The sequence below is a fragment of the Lepus europaeus genome, chromosome 7, assembly GCF_033115175.1.
Source record: "Lepus europaeus isolate LE1 chromosome 7, mLepTim1.pri, whole genome shotgun sequence".
Lineage (NCBI taxonomy): Eukaryota > Metazoa > Chordata > Mammalia > Lagomorpha > Leporidae > Lepus > Lepus europaeus.
Genome location: NC_084833.1, coordinates 99,862,229 through 99,887,757, shown reverse-complemented (window position 1 = coordinate 99,887,757; position 25,529 = coordinate 99,862,229). Strand labels below are relative to the sequence as shown.

Below are 25,529 nucleotides of genomic sequence, written 5' to 3'. Positions count from 1 at the left end.
AATTTGGCAATATCTATCAAAACCTAAATGTGCACAAAATATGAGCTATCAATTCTACTTCTAGAAATTTATCCCACAGATAATAGACCCATATATATACATAAATTTGTGAATGTGTATGTGTGTGTACAAACACACACATGGCTACTCCATATAGCATTTTTCTTAATAGCAAACAGCTAGGAACATAAATACTGAAAACTATAGAATTTATTTTTGGTCTTTTATACCCATTACCTACCATCTCTATGTATGGATTCTAGGTCATTGACTTACTAAGGTAAATTTGTTTATTTGGGGAATTTTCAAAACTTTTGGTGCTGTGGACATGTAGGAAAACTCATCTCTGGTATTTCCTGTCTAAGTCTCAATCCTGGGTTAGAGGGCTTGTGGGTAGATCCTAAGTGGTCATGTTGGCATCTCTAATCTTACCTACTCTAAACTAGGGACATGGAGGGGAGATACGAGGACTGTGTAACTTCCTTGCCTAGACACTGATAGAGGGCTCTGTGCAAACTGGTATTCAGAAAAGATTTCAGACTCATAGGTTCATTTTACAAATGAGGAAATTGAGGTCTATAGGAGTTAACTAATAATCAAGATCCCCCTCCAGGTTAGAACCAAACCTGAGGCCAGCACTAGATCTGCTGTCTCACAGCACTTGGAGTTGGAAGGTCTGTATCCAGCTCCTATCTTCTCCATTAGCTGGGTGCAGGAGGAATGAGTCCCCTACCCTAGATTTTCATTGCCCCAGCTGTGTGACAGACACCGCGCCAGTCATGTATCCCTCCTTCTTTTTAGCCCCTTCCTTTACAAAATGAGGTTGACCAATGAGGCAACTCTCAAAATATCTTATAAATCTGCTTTCTTTTCTACCATAACACAAAACATTTCTTGTTCCAAAAGCATCCAAAAGAGAGGAAATCATCAGAATCTGAACTGAACCCTGCACTGGGCAGAGGACAGTGACAGGAGAGGGTCCCACGCACTGGACTTACAGTCAACTCTTTATTCAGCTCCCTCGCCTCCTAGAGGAGTGGTTTTCAAAGTTTTCTCTCCTCCATCACCTCTTCAATCTTTCTTAGAGAAAATCGATACAGCCAGTTGGGAGTTTCTTTACTTTTCCAAAACCATGAACATCTGCCTAACACCCATCTTTTCCTTTTGAAACGTGTTATCTTGATTCTTCCCTTGGGTAACTCCAATGCTTACTTCCCTGTCACAACTGGACTTGTTCACTGTGTATCGCCTTCATGGGCCCTCCATTAGCTCATTTGGTGCCCCTCCTGTGTTCTTCCAAAGCAGCATACCACTCCCACCAACTGGGCTGTGACTCCTATCATAGCGTGAATCCCATCGTCTTGTAATATTTGCTTACCTGAAAGCTTCCCTTGTTAGAAGGTGTGGATTCTACTTGTGTCTCCATTTCCCTGCTACCTGGCACGTGGTTTGTTCCTAATAAAAGGTTTTTGTGTTTGCTTCTGTTTTGTTTTTGGAAGATGACTCACATGTGATGCTTACCTGGGTGGACCCGGAATGACTGCATCAGCTCAGTGGTGGCCTCTCTCCTGGGTCTGAATTTCCTGATGATGGAAGAGTCTTCAGGTTGCCTAGCCTCCCTCTTTGCATTTCCCACCCTCAGGCAGAAATGAATGACAGTGCAAGTGCTCTGTTTTATCTGCTTGGCCTCAGCCGCGCATCCTCTCCCCTGTTTGTTTGAAATTCCCTCTTGGGTGGTAGAGATGAGGATGTCGATGTTGGGGATGATTGTGGAGGAGGTAAGTTTGCCCTGGCCTATGGCTCTAAGCAGGAATGAGGGAGGAGCCTTCCCTGAAGTCCCACTGCTGTAGGACTCTTCCCTTCATCTTTTCCCACAGCCAATGGTCAGGCTCATGAGACTCTGAGTAACTCATGGTCATTGGTATCTCATTAATTGACAGATGGAAGTGGGTATCATAAGAGAAGAAGAGGGATGGTTTCCCCCAGGAGACTGTCAAGTGTAGTCACAGTTCAGTGGCTCAGCACAACCATTTCCAGTTGTCCCTGAGAGTCCCATCTGTCTGCTGTGTGAACTTGGAGGCTGAAGACAGGGATGGCTAAGTGTCACAGGAGCCAGGCACTGATCTAGGCAAGACTGCATTGCTCTTTCTCTTGCCCTGACAGAAGCCCTTGGCCCTGGTGCTGTTCCTGGGATGGAGAGGCCTCCTCACTACCCTCATTCTCATTCCCATGCTCCACACTTTCCCTTTTAATTTGCACCAAAAGTCACACATCCCGAGGAAGAAGGCCCAGTGGTTAAGGACTAGTACTCTGAGGCAGTCCGACCTGGCTGCAAATCCCAGTGTCACCACAGACCATGCAGCAGTTACTCACCCTCTCTGAGAGTTGGTTTTCTTGTCCAAAATGTGGTAAATATTATGCACACATGGCATTTCGTGAGGATTATATTAGACAACATTAATGAAAGGCTTTGAGCCCTCAACACATAGCGACTATTATGCTGTTTAGCTACCCTCTTTCTGACCCTTGTCAAAAGTAATCACACCTTCATCAGTGTTACTACAGAGTATTGCAATAATAACAAATTTTCATTTTGATAATATCATATATAATAAATAACATGCTATATATAGGCTATATGCTATATTGACTGTATAGTATTAGATATAGTTTAATAAATTGTTTTTGAAAATAGTATTTGTAGCATATATTTAGTAGTATTAATATGTAACATAATGATAATAGTAATAATTATAACTTTCATTAAATATCATATGTCACATTGTTCTATAAGCTTTATGTATTAATTCACTGAATTCTCACAAGGTCTGTATGATTGTTATTTAAATTTAATAAATATATAGGGCACGGATAAGGTGAGTAACTTTCCTAAGAATGGGAAATAAAAGGAGGAGGAAGATTTGAAATGAGGCAGACTCCTCCAGGATTAGAGTTTGCTGTCTTCTCCTGGGCTCTGAGGTTTTTTTTTTTTAAGATTTTATTTATTTATTTGAGAGGTATATAGTGAGAGGGAAAGATAGAAAAGTCTTCCATCCGCTGGTTCATTCCCCAAATAGCTGCAAAGGCCAGAGCTACACTGATCCAAAGCCACGAGCTAGGAGCTTCTTCCGGGTCTCCCACGTGGGTTCAGGGGCCCAAGCTCTTGAGCCATTTTCCACTGCTTTCTCAGGCCACAGCAGAGAGCTGGATTGGAAGAGGGGCAGCTGGGGCTAGAACCAGCGTCCATATGGGATGCCAGCGCTTCAGGTGGCAGATTAACTATTGCACCACAGCACTGGCCCCTGGGCTCTGAGTTTTACGACTGCACTGTCTGACTCACCCAGATTCTTGCTTCCACTTTGCAAGAGGAGTTGCTGCACAGAGATACCACCTGCAAGACAATCCAGCTTCTCAGTAGCTGATGGCTCCTGGAGGAGGATGCTAGCTTCCTAGTGCCTAGTTCTCAAAGCCTTGGCTTCCAGCTCATTTCTGGCCCAAATAAATAGGCTGTGTAGGTGAAGCTAGAAGCAGACAGGTGGTTTACTTTCCCCAAGGAAAAGCGTACCAAGCTTACTGTAATGGGAAATGGCCACCGAGTTACTGAGAATAAGAAAAATAGAAGCTCATTTTGCAACTTGGGATTGTACTTGAGAAATGAGCAGAGGTAAGATGTGGCACACGAGCATGGACTCAAATATGCGGTGGTCAGGCAGGCTGAAAGGAGCCTCAGGATTATATCCAGGGAACAGCTGGTTTGGGCCAGCCATCCGCTCCTTCCCTGTTCTCATGTGTGCCACCTGAAGCCACCATCATCGAAAGCAGTTCATGTGTTGTGAAATGAACACGTGGTTGTTAACAAGCCACTATGTCTTCTGATCTTAAATTGCCTCTTCTTAAAAGTACAGGTAAGTAAAAAAAAAAAAAAAACCTGTCTCAAAGGTTTATTGGAAGAAAGTTAAAACATCACACATTGTAAAAAGTGGCAAAGATACCTCATATGTATAGAATGCTTTGATAATAAAAATAAGGATGCTAGCAATAATATCTAACCTATATATAGCACTTTCTACACACCAGGAATTCTTCTAAGTGCTATATATACATGTTTAATCCTTGCAACAATCTTCTGGGATAAGTAGTAGTACTGTATTCATTGAAAAAGGTGAAGTACAGAGAGGTTAAATAAGTTGTCCAAAGTCACAGCTAGCAAGTAGCACAGTTGGCATTTGGACCTAGGTTACCTAGCTCCAAGACTGGGCTCTTAACTGCCGGGGTGCTGCACTTCCTCTCTGTGATGAATATACAAAGCACCATCTCCTTGAACCCATCCCGCTCCCGGATCAGGGTAACTCCTTGGCCCGAGGTTGCTGAGTCATTCTTCACACTGAGTGGAAGTATCTGCAGTCTGCTGTAGAACCCAAAGTCTGGGCTTGTAGTAGAAAAACATCGAGAGGTTCAGCGTTGTTCTCACTGGAGAGGCCAAACTCTCGGTTCTCCTGTTTCTCACATCTCGGTGTTCATTTGAGTCCCCAGTAGCTGACCTTGACTGCAGTGGAGGAAACTCAATAAACTAGACCACAGATATTCATTAGGCACCTGCACCAGGCCCAGAATAGAACAGGGGGTGGGGGTGGGGTGATGTATAAAGAAGCGAGATTATGTTCTCTGTCCCCTGTGTTAGTAACCTAATTGTAAACACCCAACAGGTGAAACAATAGAATGAGTTCACGATAATAACATTAAGTGATAATGTGATAATATATGAAATTGTTCAATGTTGACAATGAGTCTGTCAGATGAGTGGAACATGGCTCATCACATCCTGGTCTTCTTCTGCAAGCTCTGGGTTTTCTTAGGAATTTTATACCCAGAATGGGTGACCTGTCCTTTCTTGCCAAGGAGGCAATCCCAAGGAACATTCTTCATTCAGGAGCTCCTGCCACATTCAGTGAGATGTGTCTTTGTTTTCTTTTATCTACTTCTCTATCAGAGGTGATGGTCAACTTGAGGTTTGTTCTCCCTCAAGTAGTAACTGAAATAATCAGGCAAGCAGAGGGGACCTAGGGCTGGGTTGTTAAGTCAGAAAATTTGTTGCCATCTGCTATTCCTTTTGCTATGCACCCTTACCTCTCCAGGGACCTCAAAACTGCTTCTAACCCTGCATGTTTCAGGTGCGGGGACACCGTCCTACTTCTTCAATGGGCTTCCATCCTTTCTGTCCTAGCTGGGTAACTGTGGAGGAAATTGTTTGATCTCTTTCAATTTTATTTTTCTCATCTATAAAATGTATATATGAATGTGCATGTAAGGATAAGCTGAAACAATTAATGTGGAGCATTAACCACAGAAACTAGTACACAATGCATTTTTTCTAAAATGAAATCTTTTGTTATTTACTATCAATAGCCATATTAATATTACCGTCATCAACCATCAACAATATCATCACTATCATCGATACCATCATAACCATCATACTCTAACCAGTACATTCTGCCTCCTATTTCTTTAAGACCTTTCTCAGCTCTCCCTGTGTGACAACAGCTCATATTACCCCACTCAGGGAATATCTTTCTTCCAGAGCATAAGGGCGTGACTCTATGAGAATTGGTGCTGAAGGTGTTAGGCCCCTGGTGCGAGAGAAAGGAAGTTAGAGTTGGTTGGGGGCGGGGGAGAGGACTTTGGGAGGCCTCAACTTACCTCTCCTGCAGCTGTTCGGTGTGTCGCTGAGATAAGATGACTCACTGAGTTCTCTCCATTTTGCCACATGGCAGATAAAGGAGACCTCAGCCCCTTGAAACCATTTCCTTCTTCCTATTAATTACCGTGTCCTGGGCAAAGAGAAGACTTCATTTACATTTTAGCCCTGAACAATGGGAGTGCCTGGAGGAGAACAACAGAAATGTTTGGGGTTGGGATTCTGAAGCATAAAAAAGCAAGTTAATTATCTTTGGCTTTTCAGACAGATTTCTCTGTACACATTAGAAGTGGTGTTTCATCTTTGTAACCCGCGGCTGTACTTTGAGGGTTTCTGAAGTAGAGAAATAACTGTGCTCTGGTCCAGAGTCACGCACTAGCTAAGATCTCATAGGAAGATGGACACAAATACAGAGTGAGCAGCCCTGCACCTCTTGGGGCCCCCAGAGGAGAAGTCCTTCTCTGGAGAGAGGTTGGCTTGGTAATTCAGAATGAAAAATTTCATTCAGAAATCTTTGCTTGGGGGCTCTCGTTTCAAGTGCCGCTCTGCAAAGGGGTGTTCCGTTGAATTTCTTCACCAAGTCAATACAAAGTGCAAGGTGGAAATGAGTGTGTGGGGACATTTCCGATGTGCTCTTTCTTTTTCATTGCTTTTGGCTAAAAGCACAGTCAGACCTTTGTGCACGCTGTGGATTCCGTAAGGCCATTCTCTGAGTGGGAGAACCTAAGCCACCTTGAGAATATTTAGCACCAATAGTACATGCCAACTTGCCTCAAGGCTGGGGCGGCTCAAGGTTCCTCTGCAGCAACCCCTCTCTTCCTACACACTAGCCCTGGAAGGATCTGGAAGACACATCACCTTGGCTTGTATGTGAGGCTTGATCCATTCATCCATTGAACAAATATTTGTTGAGTGTCTGCTGGTGCCAAACCTATTACAGGTGCTAGGAGAGAGCAGTGAAAACAAGTGGGCAACAATCCCTGTGGACACTGAATTTACTTTGCCTCGGATTGGCTTAATATTGTTGTCTTGCACTTTCTGATTTTGTGTGTTTGTAAAATATATAAATGTGTCTTCTTAGATTTTACATATGCCCTATTTCTTAGATTTATATATACATATAATAAAATATGAATATATTCACATATAAATCATATACAAAGGAAAGTATGCCATTATATCTTCTTTGATAGCTGTTCTAAGAAGGCAAGTGGTGGATTTACCCAATTATGTAAAATAGCATCATTTATTCACTTGACACATACTTCCTGAGTACCTACTCTGAGTTAGAGGTGAGGATACAATGATGCACGGAAAGCTCATAGAAATTACAGTCTAAGGGCCGGTGCCAGGGCTAACTTGGTTAATCCTCTGCCTGCGGCTCCTGCATCCCATATGGGCGCCGGATTCTGTCCCGGCTGCTCCTCTTCCAGTCCAGCTCTCTGCTGTGGCCTGGGAGTGCAGTGGAGGATGGGCCAAGTGCTTGGGCCCCTGCACCTGCATGGGAGACCAGGAGGAAGCACCTGGCTCCTGGCTTCGGATCGGTGCAGCGTGCCGGCCGCAGCGGCCATTTGGGGGGGTGAACCAATGGAAGGAAGACCTTTCTGTCTGTCTCTCTCTTTCACTGTCTAACTCTGCCTGTCTAATAAAAAAATAGAAATTACAGTCTAATTTAATAAACATGCACACAAAGATGGTGATGCTGTGGTTTTTGTTGACATTTAATTTGGGCTTGATGGTGTACAAATCTTAAGTCTGATATCTGGAAAGATATGTATCCAAAGAGTAGGTCATATTCATTGTTAGTTGATACATTTTCAGCATGAATACTTTGCCCACTCCATGTACAGCTCTGTTTTTCTTAAATTTATTTATTTGAAAGGAGGAGTTACAGAGAGGGCTTGGGAGGAGAGACACAGAGAGAGATCTTCCATCTGCTGGTTCACTCCCCAAATGGCCACAAGGAGCAGGGCTGGACCAGGTCGAAGCCAGGAGCCAGGAGCTTCTTCTAGATCTCCCATGTGGGTGCAGGGGCCCAGCTACTTTGGCCATCTTCTGCTGCTTTCACAGGTGCATTCGCAGGGACCTGGAAAGGAAGTGGAGTGGCCAGGACTCATGTGAGATGTGATATAGGATGCCTGCACCACAGGTGGTTACCTGCTACACCGTAGTGCCCACCTCGCTCGCTCTCTCTTTTTTTTTCCTAAGAAAACATTCATTCGTTTGAGGGGCAGAGAGATGGGGATGGGGTGGAGGGAGAATGATATGAATAGCGAGAGCTTCCATCTTTTGGTTCCCTTTCCAAATGCTTGCAACAGCTGGGACTGGGTCACGCTAAAATCCCAAGCCAGGAAATCAATCCTGGTCTCCCCATGGCTTTCAGGGACCCAACTACTTGAACCATTACCTTCTGCCTCCCAGGGTATGCATTAGCAGGAAGCTGGAATCAGGAATGGAGCTAGGTCTTGCACTCAGGCACTTTGATATGAGATGTTGGTGTACCAGTTGGCAAATTAACATTAAGTCAAATGCCCATCCTCTTTTTGACTTCATGTGAAATAATTTTAACTTTACAGAGGATTGCAGAAATAAAGCACAGAGAATTCTTACATACCCTTCACCCTGTTTCCTTTAAGGTATCATGAAAGTACAGTACAAGGGATCTTCAAAAAGTTCAGGGAAAATGCATATTATGAAAAAACTGTTCATGGATTTCAAAAATTTTTTGCACTAAAATAGGGTATCTTTTAATTTTACTTTTCCATGAGCTTTTTGAGGTCTTCTTGTACCCTTATCAACACTAAGGCAATGACTTGGCTATAATAGTATTAACTGAATTACAGACTTTCTTTGGGTAAAGCTCTGCCTGTGCTGAAGATGTCCTCAGTTGAAAGTAGACGTTCTGTATTAAATTTGGAGTTTCAGACGGTCTTGGCTGCAGTCAGTGAACTATAAGAAGCTAAACTATGCAGAGTTAAACATTGTGAGAGCTTCCAAGGAGGTGACTGCAATTGTAGCTGCAAATTGTACCTTTTCCTGCAAAAGGCTTCCCATTTAGTGAAATGAATAAAGATGATTTTTGGCTGCCTCGATTTCCTTTCCCTGGCTGGCCTCATCTACATGTCTTCCTTGGTCCAGGAACTTCAGGTCTCGTTTCTCCATTACAATCAGTCATGAAGGCTCAGGAACTCATTCATGCTAGCCTGTGAATCACTGACTCCATTTGATGGTATTATCTCTTTATAGGCACCATTGGCTTTAAAGAAGGATTAACAATTCTATGTGATTCTCAACTTTGGCTACGTATCAACACTGTCTGTGATATGTTTATAAGACAGAGAATTCCGGACCACACTCAATCTTTGTAGTGTTACAAAGCTCCACAGGTGACTCTTATTCACAACCAGGACTGAAACCATCCCTACCTTGAGAGGTTCTTGCTATATAATCCCTGCACCAGTAGCAGTAGCATCAATAGGGAACTTACAAAGACAAGATCTCAGAACTAAACCAGACCTCCTGAATCAGAAACTGTAGGGGTAGGAACTGGCAATCTGTGTTTTATTAAGTCCACCACATGATTCTGATACATAAGACCCTGAAGTTTGAGAATCACTACTTGAAGCTAAGGACCAAAGTCCAACTGGGACATTTTATTCAGGAGTGGGGGAAATGTGTGTAGATGGCAGGAGTGCTCTCTGAAACCACCTTCCACAAATGGTTGGCCAATCTGTTGACATGAAACCATCTCTGATTGCTTGTTGACCTATTGAAGCTGTCTTGGACTTGCAATCAGCAGGGTTAGAACCTTTTCTTCAGGTTGACATACCTAAAATGGAAGCAACATAAGGGACAGTAGTATTAACTGGTGGTTATTATGTTGGTGGTCATGACTATCCCTTCCTTCCTCTCATGCCCCACAAGCCCCAGACCACAATTGAGAGTGATGTGCAGGGCAGAAGCAGAGGATAAGATTGTGCTAGGGAAAGTAAATGCTGTTATTTGTTGTGCTAAATTGTACTGAATTAGAGGCTGTGGAACTCTTCTGCACAGTAGTATTTCTTTAATTGTAAATTTGTGTAAAAAGTCAGTGATTGGAAGCATTCACTTGAAGGGAAGTGTCATTATGACCCGAAGACACCATAAATATTAAAGATTTCCTGGACATTTGGCTAAAATATGTGACATTTCAATTCTATTCAAGCCAACTATGGATTGATAGACAAGAGAGACATTGTCAATAACTACAGAATCAAAGAGAGAAGCCAAGCAAGTGAGAAGACCACTATGAAGAGGAGACATAGGAGTGCACTGGATATCTAGCAGTTGACTTGGTCTTACTTCTGAGGCTCAAGTAAGGCCTTTCCAGGTAAATGGTGTTTAACTTGAAAACTGAAGGTGGAACAGAAATTAGCTGGGTGAAGGGATGTAGCAGAAAGAAGGAGAAGGTGGGAGAACATTCTAGATAGAAGAGCATGTGGGAGGGCTTGGAGTAGTGAAAGAGAGAGCAAGCCTGGCATGGATGTTTTAAGAGCTACAAGTTGAACATGCCTTACCCTAGAGGGTGCAGGGGGATGTGATAGGAGAGGAGGAGGACAGACAGGCAACAAGCCCAGATCCCTGAGGGCCTAGGAAGTTAGATGAAGGATTTGGACTAGAGCCTAAGGGCAATTGGAAGCCACTGAGGGGTTTTCAACAGTGGAAGAAGATGACAGATTTGCATGAGAAATAAATCTCTTGGCTGCATTTTGGAGAGTGGGTTGGAGGAGGAATCATCAGTATTGAGAGACATGAGATGTCTTACAGTTTAAATCCACAAATGTTTGCTTAGGGAAAGTATGAAATGAACCAAGAAGATAGGAGATTGACATGTGCTTTGTCGCATGTTCTTTTTCAGCCCTACTTGGCTGAAATGGATATATGATAGCTATCATTGAAAAGCGTGTATGTATTTGACATATAGAGATCTAGCCAATGTCATGAGTCAATATTAACTGAACTTGACTCTGTGAAAAAAAATCTCAATCTAAAATGCAATGTCAGATGCCATGGGAGATGGATTCCAGGAAGAATTAGTCCTTGCCCACAAGAAGTTAACAATTAGATAATAGAGATAAAAACATTTAAATGCTTATTGAATATTCATGTAGTATAAGATTAAGCAATGATGGAGTCATAAACACTCTAAAAGAAGGACTAGAAATAACTTCTTGGAAGATGCAGGTCTTAGGCAAGGCTTTGAAGAGTACTGGGAAGTGGTTAGTTGGACACACATGGGAGCACATTGCAGATGGAGAGTGATACGGGCAGTGGGCCTTGTGATTGGATCCACATTTGTGGTTTCAGTTTGTCTTGATTTTCAGAGTAAGTCAATTGAACCTCAGACATAATAGAAAAGCACACTGACTTTTGGCAAGGAATAAAGGAGTAGTGAATGTTCCCATTTTAATTAGTGGTCGCTCTTCTGCTGCACCTGCTGGAATTGTGGCAGACTAAGGACATGTGGGTGGATTTGGCTGGAAAGGCTTGTGGGGTTGACTTGGAAGAGGTCTGGAAAGGACAGAAGGGACTGGGCCAAGTTACAGGGAAGTGCAGTGAGCCTTTTCTGTCTCTGGCCATTCACCCCAGAAATCAGGGTGCTCTGGTTTTTCAGGCCATTACCCAGGGTAAAGTAGATTAGAATTCACACATAACAGAAGGCATCGTTCTAAAAGTCCTATTCTCAAAGCCCTAACTTGGGGCTGGCACTGTGGCGCAACAGGTTAATGCCCTGGCCTGAAGCGCCGGCATCCCATATGGACGCCGGTTCTAGTCCCGGCTGCTCCTCTTCCAATCCAGCTCTCTGCTATGGCCTGGGAAAGCAGTAGAAGATAGCCCAAGTGCTTGGGCCCCTGCACCCGCGTGGGAGACCCGGAAGAAGCTCCTGGCTCCTGGCTCCTGGCTTCGGATCGATGCAGCTCCGGCTGTTGCAGCCAACTGGGGAGTGAACCATCGGATGGAAGACCTCTGTCTCTCTCTGCCTCTCCTCTCTCTGTGTGACTCTTTCAAATAAATAAATAAATAATTCAAAAAAAAAAAAGAGCCCTAACTCTGCCTGTTAGCAGAGACAATCTGCTCTTATGTTTGGAAGGGGAGGTTGACTCTGAATTGTCTTCCAGTCTCAGATTCAAGTTACCACTTTGTGGCCACCTGCTACTACCCTGGGCAGGGGCTAGGGAGGAGACTGAAGGGCAAAGGCACTGAAAATAGTCCTGCAACAGCAGTACCAGGTATGGCCCAGGCCTGAGACGAGACAAGCGCACCTCTGGGGTAGCTTCTTGGAGATGTTTGTACTAGCCAGCAGACCAGGCTAAGGACTGTGGGAGGCAGGCAAGGTGGTGTAGGGAACCTGCCTCCGTGTTTGTCTGGAAGACATTAATTTTCAGGGCAAGTTCAAATGGCATAGGGCACAGTGGCTTCAACCATGTGTTTTCTCTGGAGCTGTTATAGGGTTACCTGAATTAAGGGCCAGCAAAGCCCAAGCTGTGGGAGACTCCAGGATAAAACCTACAGACCCAATCCACTTTCCTGTCACTGGTGTTGGGCTTCTATCTTTTGTATTTTAAGGTTCTATTTAACAATTCATTTGAAAAAAAAAGGCTCTGTGGATAGAAACTGGCTAAAAATCTTTGTGTTTTGAATGACTTTTTTTTTTTTTTTTTTTTTTTTTGGACAGGCAGAGTGGATAGTGAGAGAGAGAGACAGAGAGAAAGGTCTTCCTTTTTGCCGTTGGTTCACCCTCCAATGGCCGCCGCGGCCGGCGTGCTGCGACCGGCGCACTGCACTGATCCGAAGCCAGGAGCCAGGTGCTTCTCCTGGTCTCCCATGCAGGTGCAGGGCCCAAGCACTTGGGCCATCCTCCACTGCACTCCCGGGCCACAGCAGAGAGCTGGCCTGGAAGAGGGGCAACCGGGACAGAATCCGGCGCCCCGACCGGGACTAGAACCCAGTGTGCCGGCGCTGCAAGGCAGAGGATTAGCCTAGTGAGCCATGGCGCCGGCCCTTGAATGACCTTTTGCAACATGCTTTTTTGGTGCCTTCTAAAGGCTTAGAGCTGTGACCCTGAGTATGACTGCAGCAGCTACAGTGGTAGCAAAGTTGAGCCTTCGGACTGGCTCAGCATGTAGAGCTGGGCGCAGGATGGGAGCAAGCGCTTGAGAGCTGCCAGCAGGAGGAACAATGGGCTAGTGTGTGTGCTGCCTGAGGGTCCCGTGGAGGGGACAGTCCACCGGGGCTGTGGAGGCGTGTTTGTCTGGGCAGGAAGCCACAAGGGACCTTGAGCCAGCCTCCCCTGGCACATCTCCTGATGGCACCTGCAGTGAAGCCCTTGGCACCTTAAGGGTGGGCACTCAAGCCTGAGCCCACCTGGCCTAGGCTGATTCTTCCTTATTTCTTGGTGGTGGTTGAGGAATACCCTCTGTTTCAAGAAAAACTCTCCATCATGTGCAAGCCCCTGGACTCACTGTCCGAAAGCTGGATTCCCTGAGCTGCAGGTACTAAGCTCTAATGCAATGACTCTGAAGGTGAAAGTCCTGCTGGACAGAACATTCATAGGCTATTCATTTAAACGTGTGTTGGAGGGGATATGGTATTTGACTCATGGGTTAAGATGCTCCTTGGGATCCCTGCATCCCAAATCAGAGAACCTGGGTTTGAGTCCTGACGCTGCTTCTGATTCCAGCATCCTGCTTATCCACACTCTCTGAGGCAGCAGATGATGACTCAACTGCTTGGGTCCCTGCCACCCGGTTAAGTTCCAGGCTGTTGGCTGACCCAGCCCTGCTGTTGCAGGCATTCGGGGAGTTGAATTAGTGGATGGCAGATCTCAATCTCTGTCTCTCTGCTTTTCAAATAAAAATTTTAAAATGAAAAAATACAAGAAATGTAAATAGGAGGAATCATTTTATGCATGTTTGGGGGTTCTTCTATATTAGGACTGCTGGGTCTATGGAGTTGAAAGGGAGTAGTTTGATCACAATGTGACACTGTTCCTGATGTCAGTCACCTCTCAGACCAGGCACACTGCTGGGCACAAGTGTCCATGGAGGAGATGAGCAGTGAAAATGAGAGGCAGGCGAGGTGGGCAAGGCATCTGCAGTAGTTTTAATCCCATGTGTGGAAAAGGCAAGACCTGCAAATCACAGGACTGAGCCGACTATGGCAAGTTCAGAAAGCTGTACCTTGTCACTTTGACTTCTTCCCATGCCTGGTATTCTCCAGGCTCATTCCTGTGTAGGCTCTGTTGCTCAGGATGTAGTAATGTAATGGCCAACATTTCTCGAATATCACTTATTGTTAGGCATTGAGGAATGTATTTTCATGGGGTTTTTAATTTGATTCTCACAACAATCTGTTGAGGATTTATTTTATTTGTATTTTTACAGATGAGGACATATAGTGTTTTGGTCAGGATACATAGTTTTAAGTGTAAGGGCTGGGATTTGAATTCATAACACATTTGATTTGATTCCAAGGATCTAATTCTTACCTGCTTTTTGTAACAGAGTCTTTTTTAAAAAAATATTTTATTTATTTGAGAGGTAGAGTTACAGACAGTGTGAGGGAGAGACTGAGAGAGAGGTCTTACATCCACTGGTTCATTCCCCAAATGATCACAATGGCTGGACCTGGGCTGATCCAAAACCAGGAGCCAGGAACCTCCTCTGGGCCTCCCACATGGGTGCAGGGGCCCAAGCACTTGGACCATCCTCTACTGCTTTCCCATGCCATAGCAGAGAGCTGGATTGGAAGAGGAGCAGCCAGGACTAGAACTGGTACCCATATGGGATACCAGCCCCGCAGGTGCAACCCACTGTACCACAGCACAGACCCTGTAATGCGCTCTTTACCAGCCTCTTTCAACAATGTTAATTGTTATTTGGAGGAAGGGTCAAGTTCAAGTTGGATGAAGCTTTGCAAAAGGTGAGAGTTCCTGGAGTTGTAGCTTGAGGCAGAACTTGAGGAAAGCTATGTCATGTGGACAATCATCTTACCCTCCTGGGGAGCTCCCTCTGCTTCCCAGGCTAGAGCTCAGACTCTGGTTTTGCTTTTGATAATGGATAGGTTTCCCTCATGGCTTGTTTCTGCAACTTCTTCCCAGCTGCCCTCAAAGCTAGGCGTGGCTAATGAGGAAATTCTTTAAGTATTCTAATGGTGCATCCTATCTTTAGGAATAAAGTAGAAGGTCTCCTAGTACCATGATCTCTCAGCACTCACTGGGGATTCGTTCCAGAACTCCCGAGGGTGCCGAAATCTGGGGGCGCTTAAGCCCCTTATATAAAATGACATTGCTTTCCATGTCATCTGTGCACATCCTCTTTTGTATTTTAAATCATCTCTGGATGACTTATAACACTTTGTATAATGTTATACTATGTAAACAGTTGCTGTGTGATTTGTGGAATAATGACAAGAAAAAGCCTATATTGGGGCCAGCGTTGTGATGGGCCTAGTTAAGCTGCCACCTGCGATGCCTGCCTCCCATGTGGGTGCCAGTTCATGTCCTGGCTGCTCTACTTCTGATCCAATTCCCTGCTAATGGCCCTGAGAAAAGCAGTGGAAGGTGTCCAAAATGCTTGGCCCCTTATACCTTCCTGCATAGGAGACCCAGAGGAAGCTCCTGACTCCTGGCTTCAGCCTGGCCCAGCCCTGGCTGTTGTGGCCATTTGGGGAATGATCCAAGTGATGGAAGAATCTCTCTTTCTCTTTCTGCAACAGCTGCTTCATTTCCAGATTCAGCTCCATGCTCATGGCCTGGGAAAAGCAGTGGAAGATGGCCCAAGTGTTTGGGCCCCTACCACCCACATGGAAGACCCAGATGAAGCTTCTGGCTTCAGCCTTGCCCATCCCTGGCTGTTGTGGCCATCTGGGGAGTCAACCACTGGATGGAAGATCTCTCTCTCTCTCTTTCTCTGTAACTCTGACTTTCAAATTGATAAATAAACACTTTTATATTAAAAAGTCTGTATCTGTTCAAAATAGACATTTTTTTCTGAAATTTTTAAAGATTTATTAATTTATTTGAAAGTCTGAGTTAGAGGGAGAGATAGATTGTCCATCTGCTAGTGGGTTGACTCCTTGGATGCAGAACCAGCTCTATGGGGAGCTGACTGTATACAGTTCCCTGGGTGGCCTGCATCCTGAGGACCATACTCCACTGTCTCCTGGCTTCAGCGTGTACTTCTCAGGTACCTATAGGGAGCATGCTATACTTGAGGGTGTTAGGGAGGATGAACAGGAGCAGGTGTTCAAACGCTTAGCTGACATCATAGCCTATGACAGAGGGACACATGACTTCTTAGGTTAGATTATGTGATTGACTGGAGTTTATAAACTATGATTTGGATCGCTTCTCGGCCTTTTGGCTAAGATCAAGTGTAGTATCTGTTCTTATCAGTTTAATAAACTATGCTTTGGTACCTGGTTCCTTGACTCAGAATAATAACAAGTGAATTGCGGATAACAGTGGACTTGGAGGAGATCCAGATAGCAGCAGCCTACAGTGATCACTCTTCTAGCAATCTTTATGCTCCTTGTTGGGAGGTATGTTTATGACTCTCGGTGACTATATAGTATAATCCTGGCTCTACCACAGGATTCCTCTCAATGCCCAGCCTCAAGCCCGTCCATAAGATTGTAATAAGAATAGCTATCCTTTTTATATCCTTACCAATTGCAAAGTACTGTTGTGTTCCTTTATATACATTAAATAATCTAACCCTAATAAAATTTTATTGTATATGCACCCAGAGGAGATAACTGGGACGTATTTGTGTTGATATGTCCTCTGCCTTTTCTCCATTTCCACTAGAATGGAAGCTCTATGGAGTCAGATCTTTATGGCTTTATTCACTGCTATGTCCTCACTGCCAAATATAGATTGAATAGCATTTGACAAACATAGGGGGGTCTTCAAAAAGCTCATAGAAAATGCATATTATAAAAAACTGTGGATTTCAAAAATTTTTGCACTAAAATAAACATCTTTTAATTTCATTTTCCATGAACTTTTAGAAGTACCCCCATTTGTTGAATGAATGAATGAATGAATGGATGAATGAATGAATGAAAGATGGACTGTTTGGAACTTAACTCTGTTGTAAGGAGGTAGTATGATGTGGTTAGGAGCCACAGAGTTAGATTAGCTGGGTTTTATGTTCTCCTTAGGAGCTCTGTGTTTAAGCAAACTTTCTTAACTTCTGCCTGCTTCCTCATATGCAAGATGATGTGAATACTTCCTAACACATAATTAGTGCTTCAGACGTCTTAGCTCTCTTTGGCTTTGTGAGCTGAGAGATGCAAGTGGAGTTCCTGGAGTCATTTTATCTTCATCCCCTTCCCTCCACTTTTTATTCACGATGTGATTGTGTCTATTTCTGGGACATGTAAAGTAAGGGAGATTTTTTTTTTTTTTTAGAAAAAACTACTCATGACAGTTTATATTTGTATGCCTGCTAGTTATTCACTTTTTTTTAAAAAAAAAAATTCTCCCATAGATAGTAGCAGAGACACTGGGCACATGTCAAGTGTTTTCATATTCATTACTAATAAAAAACCAGTAATAGCAACAATGTTTATCATTTATGGAGTCTTTGTGAACCTTGAATTCCAGAGGCCAAGTGAAACTTAGTTGGTTCACTTGTGTCACTCTTGTATTACTATGCCCAACACATGCCTCTTGTAGACTTCCTGCTCACTTGAAGTAACTGCTCTGTTTTTGTAGGCAGATATTTTTCGCTTTGAATTTTTGAGATGTCTACAATTTGGAGCAATCGTTCTCTCCCTTTTCCTTATTTTCCTGTTCCTCCACTTAATTTCTATCTCCATTTTGTCTTCTCCATCTCTTCATTCCTTCTTGCATTCAAGTCGCTTTCCCACCAAATTAAAGAACTATATTTCAAACAAAGAGCGCAGTTGCCAGCCCCGCAGCTCCACCCATGACCGAGAGTTGCCCGGGAGCTTGGCACACATGCAAAGAGGCTTGTCTTCACCTGTTGGAGTCTTTTCCTTTTAGTAGAAAACTCTACCTTTGATTCACAAGGAAATAGACTTTGGCTTTCTTGCAGTTCCTATTTCCAGAGTATTTGTACACAAATCGCAAGATACACCTGGTGAAAATCCAGTCACCGGAGGGCTTGTTGTTTTAGGAAGAGGAAAGGGGAAGGAGGTTCCCTTGCTGCGGCTTCAGAAGGAAGAATGACCAGCATCACCTCAGACATTGGCTACCGCCTTTCTCTGTATTCCTTTGAGCATTCAGCTCAAGGTGAACAGGACATGGGTCACTAGCTGTGCAGGCCAATAGCATCCCTGATGTCTGCTTTTGTTGCCGGGGCTCCTGTTACTTGAGGCCTTTCAATGCCATGCAGAGAAGTAAGAAGCCCGGAAGCTGAGAGGTCTGGGTACAGGGCAGGCAGAGTGGGTGCCAGCACCAAAGGTCGCTGGACCACCATTTGTTGGGGGAACTATAGGAGTGGGGTTGTTTTTGGGCACAGAATATTCCTAGTGCCAAGCTGCTTCTTGTGTGTGGGAAATGTTGGGCGTGTGCTCAGCTAGACAAAAGATGCTCCATGCTACACTGAAGCTGCTTGCTTTTGTTTTTCTTCTTCATTAGGGCTTTCTAGGGGTATTCCAGTGAAGAATTGAAAAGGGGGTGGATAGAAAAGGAGATCTTAGGAAGCACTACTTTTTGGTTGTCTAGGTTAGAGCTTCCTAAATTCCCAGACAATTTCACCTGAAATATTTGTTTAAAACAGAAGAAAACAAAGCAGAAACCTGGCAAACAGGATTGTGGACCACTCCAGATCTCCCAAGTCAAATTCTTTGGGGATGGAGCTCAATGAATATCTTTTTATAGTAAGAATCCTATTCCATTTGGCTGGGAACCATTCTCTAGGAATTCTTACTGGACTTTCCATAGTTAAAAAAAAAAAATCAGTTCTTGACACCAGAAATAACTTGCTTGAGCAAAGCACTATCTTCCTCAGCGTGGTACCCCTAATACCTAGCAGAATTCCAAGCACAGGATTTGGACTAATAAGAAATGTAGAGGGGCTGGTACTGTAGCATAGTAGGCTTAAGCCTTTGCCTGCAGTGCCGGCACCCCATGTGGGCACTGGTTCATATCCCAGCTCCTCCTCTTCCAATGCAGCCCTCTGCCCATGGCCTGGGAAGGTGGTGGAAGATGGCCCAAGTGCTTGGGACCCTACACCCACATGGGAGACCTGGAAGAAGCTCCTGGCACCTGGCTTCAGATTGGCCAGCTCTGGCCATTGTGGCCATTTGGGGAGCAAACCAACAGCTGGACGACCTTTCTCTCTGTCTCTCCCTCTCTCTGTCTGTAGCTCTATCTTTCAAAAAATAAATAAAAATCTTTAATCAAAAAAAGAATTGTAGAATGATCATGGAAGATATTTCTTAAAGGAGGCCATTAACTGTGCAGGGAGAGTCATGGTACTGTTGGTGACGTGAAGACAAAACTATTAAATAAAGCCTATTACTCAGTGGTGGTAACAAGCAATGGTTAAGAAAAAAATTCTCTGTCTTGGTAGGACCACAAGGTGGGTAGAATTAGCCTAGAGACTTTATTTTTCAAGGGTTATTTTCTAAAGCTCTATGATAGTAAAGAATCTCAAAGGTAATAACCTCCAGGTTTTCTTGACTAATTTCCAAGAAGATTATTTATGGAAGTCTTGAGTTATCTATAACAAAGCCACCTGGTCCTTGATTTTCCCATATGCAAAATGGGGCATGGGACACTTGCCAGCTGCCTGGTTGATGGGAGGTTGTCATTGGGACTACAGGCCATATGTCTAGCACCAGAAAGCATTCAAGAATGGCCATAAGGAGAGTTGGGTATCCTCCAGTGTGCCATGGAGGCCAGGTTGTTACATACAACAAAGTTCAACTTCTCAACATTGGCACCCTTCCAGGTCACTTGCACTGACCCAATCTCTATTTGTAATCAGGTGAATATGAATTCCTCATAACGCATAGTTGTAATACCTAATTATTTAAGGTACCATAAATTGGAAAATCCTGACCATTTGGGCCATCCCTAGATAAAGACCTGCCATGCAGCTGTCAGCCATATTTGCAGGTGGTGGCTGGGAACTTGAGAAGATAAGATATGGTCGGAATTTTGCTGCTGCTTTGAAAACTAGAAATTGCCAAAGTTTGAAGAGTTCTGTAGTGTGCATGTATGTTAACAAAAATGTGAAAGGGGATTCAGTTACATAGTCTTTTGCTCTGAATGAAACAATAAAATTAGTGTAGGTAGAAAACTCTACACTTAGGTTATTGCACTTAATTTTTTTTTAAAAGGACAGATTGTGAGTAGTAATATACTATAGCTGCAAAGAAAGCAGTCTAGTGGGAATTGAATTCAACTTTGATTTTTGCACAGTGATGACAGTTTTTTTTTTTTTTTACAGGCAGAGTGGACAGTGAGAGAGAGAGAGACAGAGAGAAAGGTCTTCCTTTTGCCGTTGGTTCATCCTCCAATGGCCGCCACGGCTGGTGCACTGATCAGAAGCCAGGAGCCAGGTGCTTCTCCTGGTCTCCCATGGGGTGCAGGGCCCAAGCACTTGGGCCATCCTCCACTGCACTCCCAGGCCATAGCAGAGAGCTGGCCTGGAAGAGGGGCAACGGGGACAGAATCCAGTGCCCCGACTGGGACTAGAACCTGGGGTTTCGGCACCACAGGCGGAGGATTAGCCTAGTGAGCCGCCCATAATATTTTCATCAGCCAATCAATAGGTAACTGTTTCATATGTATTTCTGCTTAAAGGCACTTTATTTTTATACACTGTTGATTCAGTATGTTCTTGAATTCATGATCACAGTTGAATTCAGCACACAATTCATGGCTGGAGAAAGCCTAACACATCCTTCTTGCACTTAGGGATACTAGACAGCACTTCAGTGTTATGCTTAGGGGCCATATTTGGACTAGAACCTGGTGTGCCGGCGCCGCTAGGCAGAGGATTAGCCTGTTGAGCCACGGCGCCAGCCTATTTGTTATTTTAAAATAGATTTATGTAGTTATTTGAAGGGCAGAATGAGTGAGAAACAGAAGCAGAGAGAGAGAAAGATATCTTTCATCAACTGTTTCATTCCCCACGTGATCACCACAGCCAGGGCTAGGCAAGGCCAAGGCTAAGAATCAGTAATTCCATCTTGGTCTCAAGTATTTGGAGCAGTGTCTGCTGCCTCCAAGGTGTATTAGCACGAAGCTGGATAGGAAGCAGTGTAGCCGGGACTTGAACCACTCACTCTGATATGGAATGTGGGCATCCCAAGCAGCAGCTTAACCTGTTGTACCACAACATCCACCTTGGCTATTACATTTACTCATTGCAAACATTATTATTTCATTTTGGGAGAGGAGAACAGGAAAGCTAGACGAGCTTAAACAGTACAGCAAAGGCCCCACCGGCAATAGTGCAGCCAGGTTCCAAACCTGACTGTATAATAAATGATTTCTTGACTCTGTGCTGCTGCTTCTCCCAGCAGGAAAGTCTACAGAAGAAGGAAATGATGGACATTTGCTGTGGAGAAATGAGAAATGGGTATGGCCAATCAGTGTGTAGAGGAAGTGTGAGAGGTTACCTGTAGGCAGCAATGAAGCTTGCTATCTTCCCTCTGCATTGCCCATTTTACCTCGGAGCCATTACACTATAGCTGGACTTAAGCAATTTCTCTTTCCTGTATTCAAAAATTTGATACCATAGTATTTCTCTAAGATAAACAGTGATTCTTAACCTTGGGACACTCATGGACTCTGTGAACTATTTCCTAAAGAAAATGTATATAGGCACATAGAATTCATGGACATCTCCCCCCACCTTTAAAATCACTCTGGTTCGTCCCTCCGCTCCCACCACTAAGGTCAAGAAATCGTTATTGATCTGATTCAACAAATTGGCTTGAATTTCTACACCACAGACAACCTGAATATTGATGAACCTGTAGGCCATCGGTTTTTCCATGCCTTGGTCTGTCCATATTGTAATGATGGCAAATCTTTTATTGAAAGGACATAAAGTTTTTTTATCTATTTAACACCAAGTATCTGGCTGTGTGCTATTAACAGTTTCTGCTTTGTTTATTGTTGAATCCCTAAAGACTAGAATACTACTTGGCACAATTCAAGGTATAATTTATTTATTTTTTTGTTCAATATATGTTTCTGAGAATTATGGGTAAAAATGTTTGCAAATTAGTTATATAAATGTAATAGGACAATTTGTTCTTAAAGGGAATTTGTCTATAATTTTTCCATTATTCGAATTTCACTGTAGATTTTTGGCATATAAACATTAGCAAGAGAGTTTCCTTCTAATCCTAATATTCCGAAAGTTATTTTTCTTAAACTATACATAGATGTTGGATTTTATCAAATATTTAGAAATTGATTGTGGTAATTTCTTAAATTTTCTCCTACAGTTTATCAGTATGGTGAATTATATTACCAGATTTTTCTAAGAATAAATCATCTTTGTGTTCCTGGAATAAATAATACATATTATGATATTATTACATGTATTCATTATATATTTTATTATATATTATATAATAATTATGAAAATCATGTTTCATAATTTGTAAATAATATAAATATTATACAATAATATGATATATAATATAATCATTATTTTGTGATATATTATTATTTTTTCAGATGGTACCAAATTCATTAAACTCATCTTTTATCAGAATTTTTAAATCTATAGTCACAAGTTAAATGGTCTACTGTTTTCTTATATCAACCTCATCTAGTTTTAGGGTAAAAATGACATCAATCATTTATTTGCGAGCTTCCTGTGAATTTTTTGTTTTAACTATACAACATATTGTTGGACTTTTAAAAAAATTTCCATTCAATCCAATAATCTCTATCTTTTAATTGGTGAGTTTAATCTTTTTATAATTGTTACAGTTATATACTATTAGAACTTATCCTGTTATCTTATTTCGGTTTCCCACTCACTTTTTTTTATATACACCTTCTTGTTTTCCATGGAAAGATCCAGTTTTCTCCAATCGTTTAAAAATTAAACATTTTATTTCTGTTTTTATAGTAAGAACACAAATGGCAGTTGCCTCTTATCTCATATCCATACTTATATTTATTTTCTCCAGTGATTTCTTCAATTCTTGATAGCCAAATAGGTTGAAAATCTCAAATCTGAAAATCCAAAATTCCAAATCCTCCCAAATCCTAAACTTTTAAGTGCTAATACGATGCCATAAGTGGAAAATTCCATTCCACGCTTACTCTCTTGAGATGGGTTATAGTTAAAACGAGGGTGCACTAAAAGTATTATGTAAAGTTACCTTCAGGCTATGTGTGTCAGGTTTACATGGAGCATTAGCGAACTTTGTATTTAGACCCCATCCCCATGATATCTCAGGATGTATGTATATTACACAACCTGAAATCCAAAACACTTCTGGTTCCAAGCATTCTAGATAAAAGATATTTAATCTGTATTTTCTCCTTTATGAAGTGAAGGTTTTTTTCTGAATTTAAAATTACAGGCCCCGTGTTGTTTTTCTTCAATATTTTAAAAATATTCCTTCATTGTATGTTTGCATCTAGTTTTGCTGTGAAGTATATTGACATTATGATTCTTGTTCATTACTTGTGAATATACTGTTTTGTCTCAGTAAGCCTCTAGAATTTTCTCTTGGTATTGGTTGTCTTAAGATGTCCTGTAATCTGTCCAGGTGATAGGTTTTCCTTACACTATTGTTTAGCTGCCTCTGCCACTCTCTGGAACTGACTTGTCAGAGCACCTGCAGGTTTCTTCTCTTTCTCCCCTCTTTCCAGAGGATGGGGACTTATTCCTCGGGGTATAAGTTTCTCTTTACTGCTCTAGGCTCAATCATAGTGATTCCTCATTACTGCTATGAAACGTGGTTGGCGCTTGGCTCTCGCCAATTTGAACTCAAGGAATATAGATATATCAGGGTGATTATTTAGGGCTCTGAATCTTGTCAGTTGAACTTGAGTCTGACACTCAGCCTATCACCTAATAGCCCTGTGACATTGGACAAGTTAAATTTCCTAAGCATCTCTTCGTTTCTCTAAACAACACATATAGAGATTTCCTCAAGGAGGTGTTTTGTGGGGACTAGAGTAGATAATGAATTTACATACAGCCTAGTGTATGGTGAGTTGTTATGATTATTACCTCATGGAAATCATTATGCCTATGGAGAGAAACAGAGATGACTAAGAAATGCCTTAATTTCCTCAACTTAGAGCGAACGAGACAGATAACAAAAATACAGCGCCACGTATGAGAGGACCGACAGGTCATGTATCCCCTTAAGAGACTGTGAGGTGTTCAGAGACCTGCCATTCATTTTATAAACAAGGAAACAGAGACCAGAATGACTGTATGACTTGTGTAAGGGGATGTGCCCAGTGAGTGGCAGAGCCACGATGGGGACTCACATGTCCTGTCCCTGAGCCAGAACTGCTGGGGTGTGCCATCACTTCCAGTGCACATGTCTCAAGGAAGCCTCGGGCCTGTGACCTTGCTGTCTCCCAGGCCAGTGCAAAATGCTGCAGCCTCCACAGTCCAGGGCCCCCACTGACCTGACCCCCAGAAGCTTTTTGGTGAGGGCTCATCACTCAACCGGGAGATGTCCTTCTTTGTCCTACAAATGACTTCTTTATGTGAACATTATTTCTCCTGATGACCTGCCCACAAACCAGCAACCCATGAGACACAAAGATTCATGACTACACTTGACAAACTTTTACTGGGGGTCAGAAAGTTGTAGGTGGTCCTGGGTAAGGCACCGAGGAGACAGAGGGAACCCCTTTGAGGAATCCATAGACATTGCATCATATGATGAGCAAGGTGCTGCAAGATCCGGGAACAGAGGGAGGAATGTTTTCTAGGCTAGGAGGTCTGAGTCAGAATATTTTTCACCAAAAAACATCCTTCGTGAATTGGATCTTGAAAAATGGAGAAGTGATTGGTAGGTGAGGAAGTGGGGAGGGGAATCCAGCAAGAGAGGAGCACACGGCCGAGGGCAGGGAACTGTACCAATGCTCAGTGGTGCTTAGAAGGTCCTGGGAATGAGTGGAAGGAGGGTTGTGGGGGATGAGGTAGAGAGGAAGGCAAGAGTTCAGTGGAGAGGGGATTCTAGGCCTCCAGCTCTGTGGCTGGACGGAGGAGGTGATGACTTTGTAATCATAAGCTTCAGGGTCTGCAAGATTGCTCCTGGCCATTTGGATGGCAAAATAGTAAGGCCCTGCCTTGGGGGCCCAAGTGGTCTTGACCCCCAAATTGACTGGGTCACCAGGGCCTGAGTATGTGGGCTTTGGACACACGGGCCCCAGAAAGCTTCCAGACTGGTGCAGCCTGGGGCCTAAGCGCCCCATCACTAGCAGGTTGGAAAGCCTTTCCTTTTCCTTGGAGGAGCTTCCTGCCAAGCAGAGAATCCCTGTTCACACTGCGCCTACGAGTCCCCTCTGAGACGCCAATCCAGTGAGAGCGTGGGTGTCTTTCTCCTTTCTCATGGGCATCTCGACTGTCCGAATCGGTGCCCCCCATACTTAAGGCATGAGTAAGCCTTGCCATTTTGGTGGTGGCTGGGGGCAACGGGAGGGGCCGTTGTGTTTTAAAATGGAATAAACAGAAAAGCAATATTAAGAGATGAGGAGGTTGTTTAGTGAGGCTTGAAGAGATGACAGGTGTTTCCTCCTGGGCTGAGAATCAGTGACCCCTGGGAATTGCATTTCCCGTTCAGCAGGCGCCCATGGCGGGCTCAGTCC

General features: G+C 43.4%; 1 pseudogene; it reads left to right on the top strand.

The window, feature by feature from the left end:
• The first annotated feature begins 16,081 nt into the window (after window positions 1-16,081).
• LOC133765005 (U2 spliceosomal RNA) lies at window positions 16,082-16,288 on the top strand (annotated as a pseudogene).
• Window positions 16,289-25,529: the final 9,241 nt, after the last annotated feature.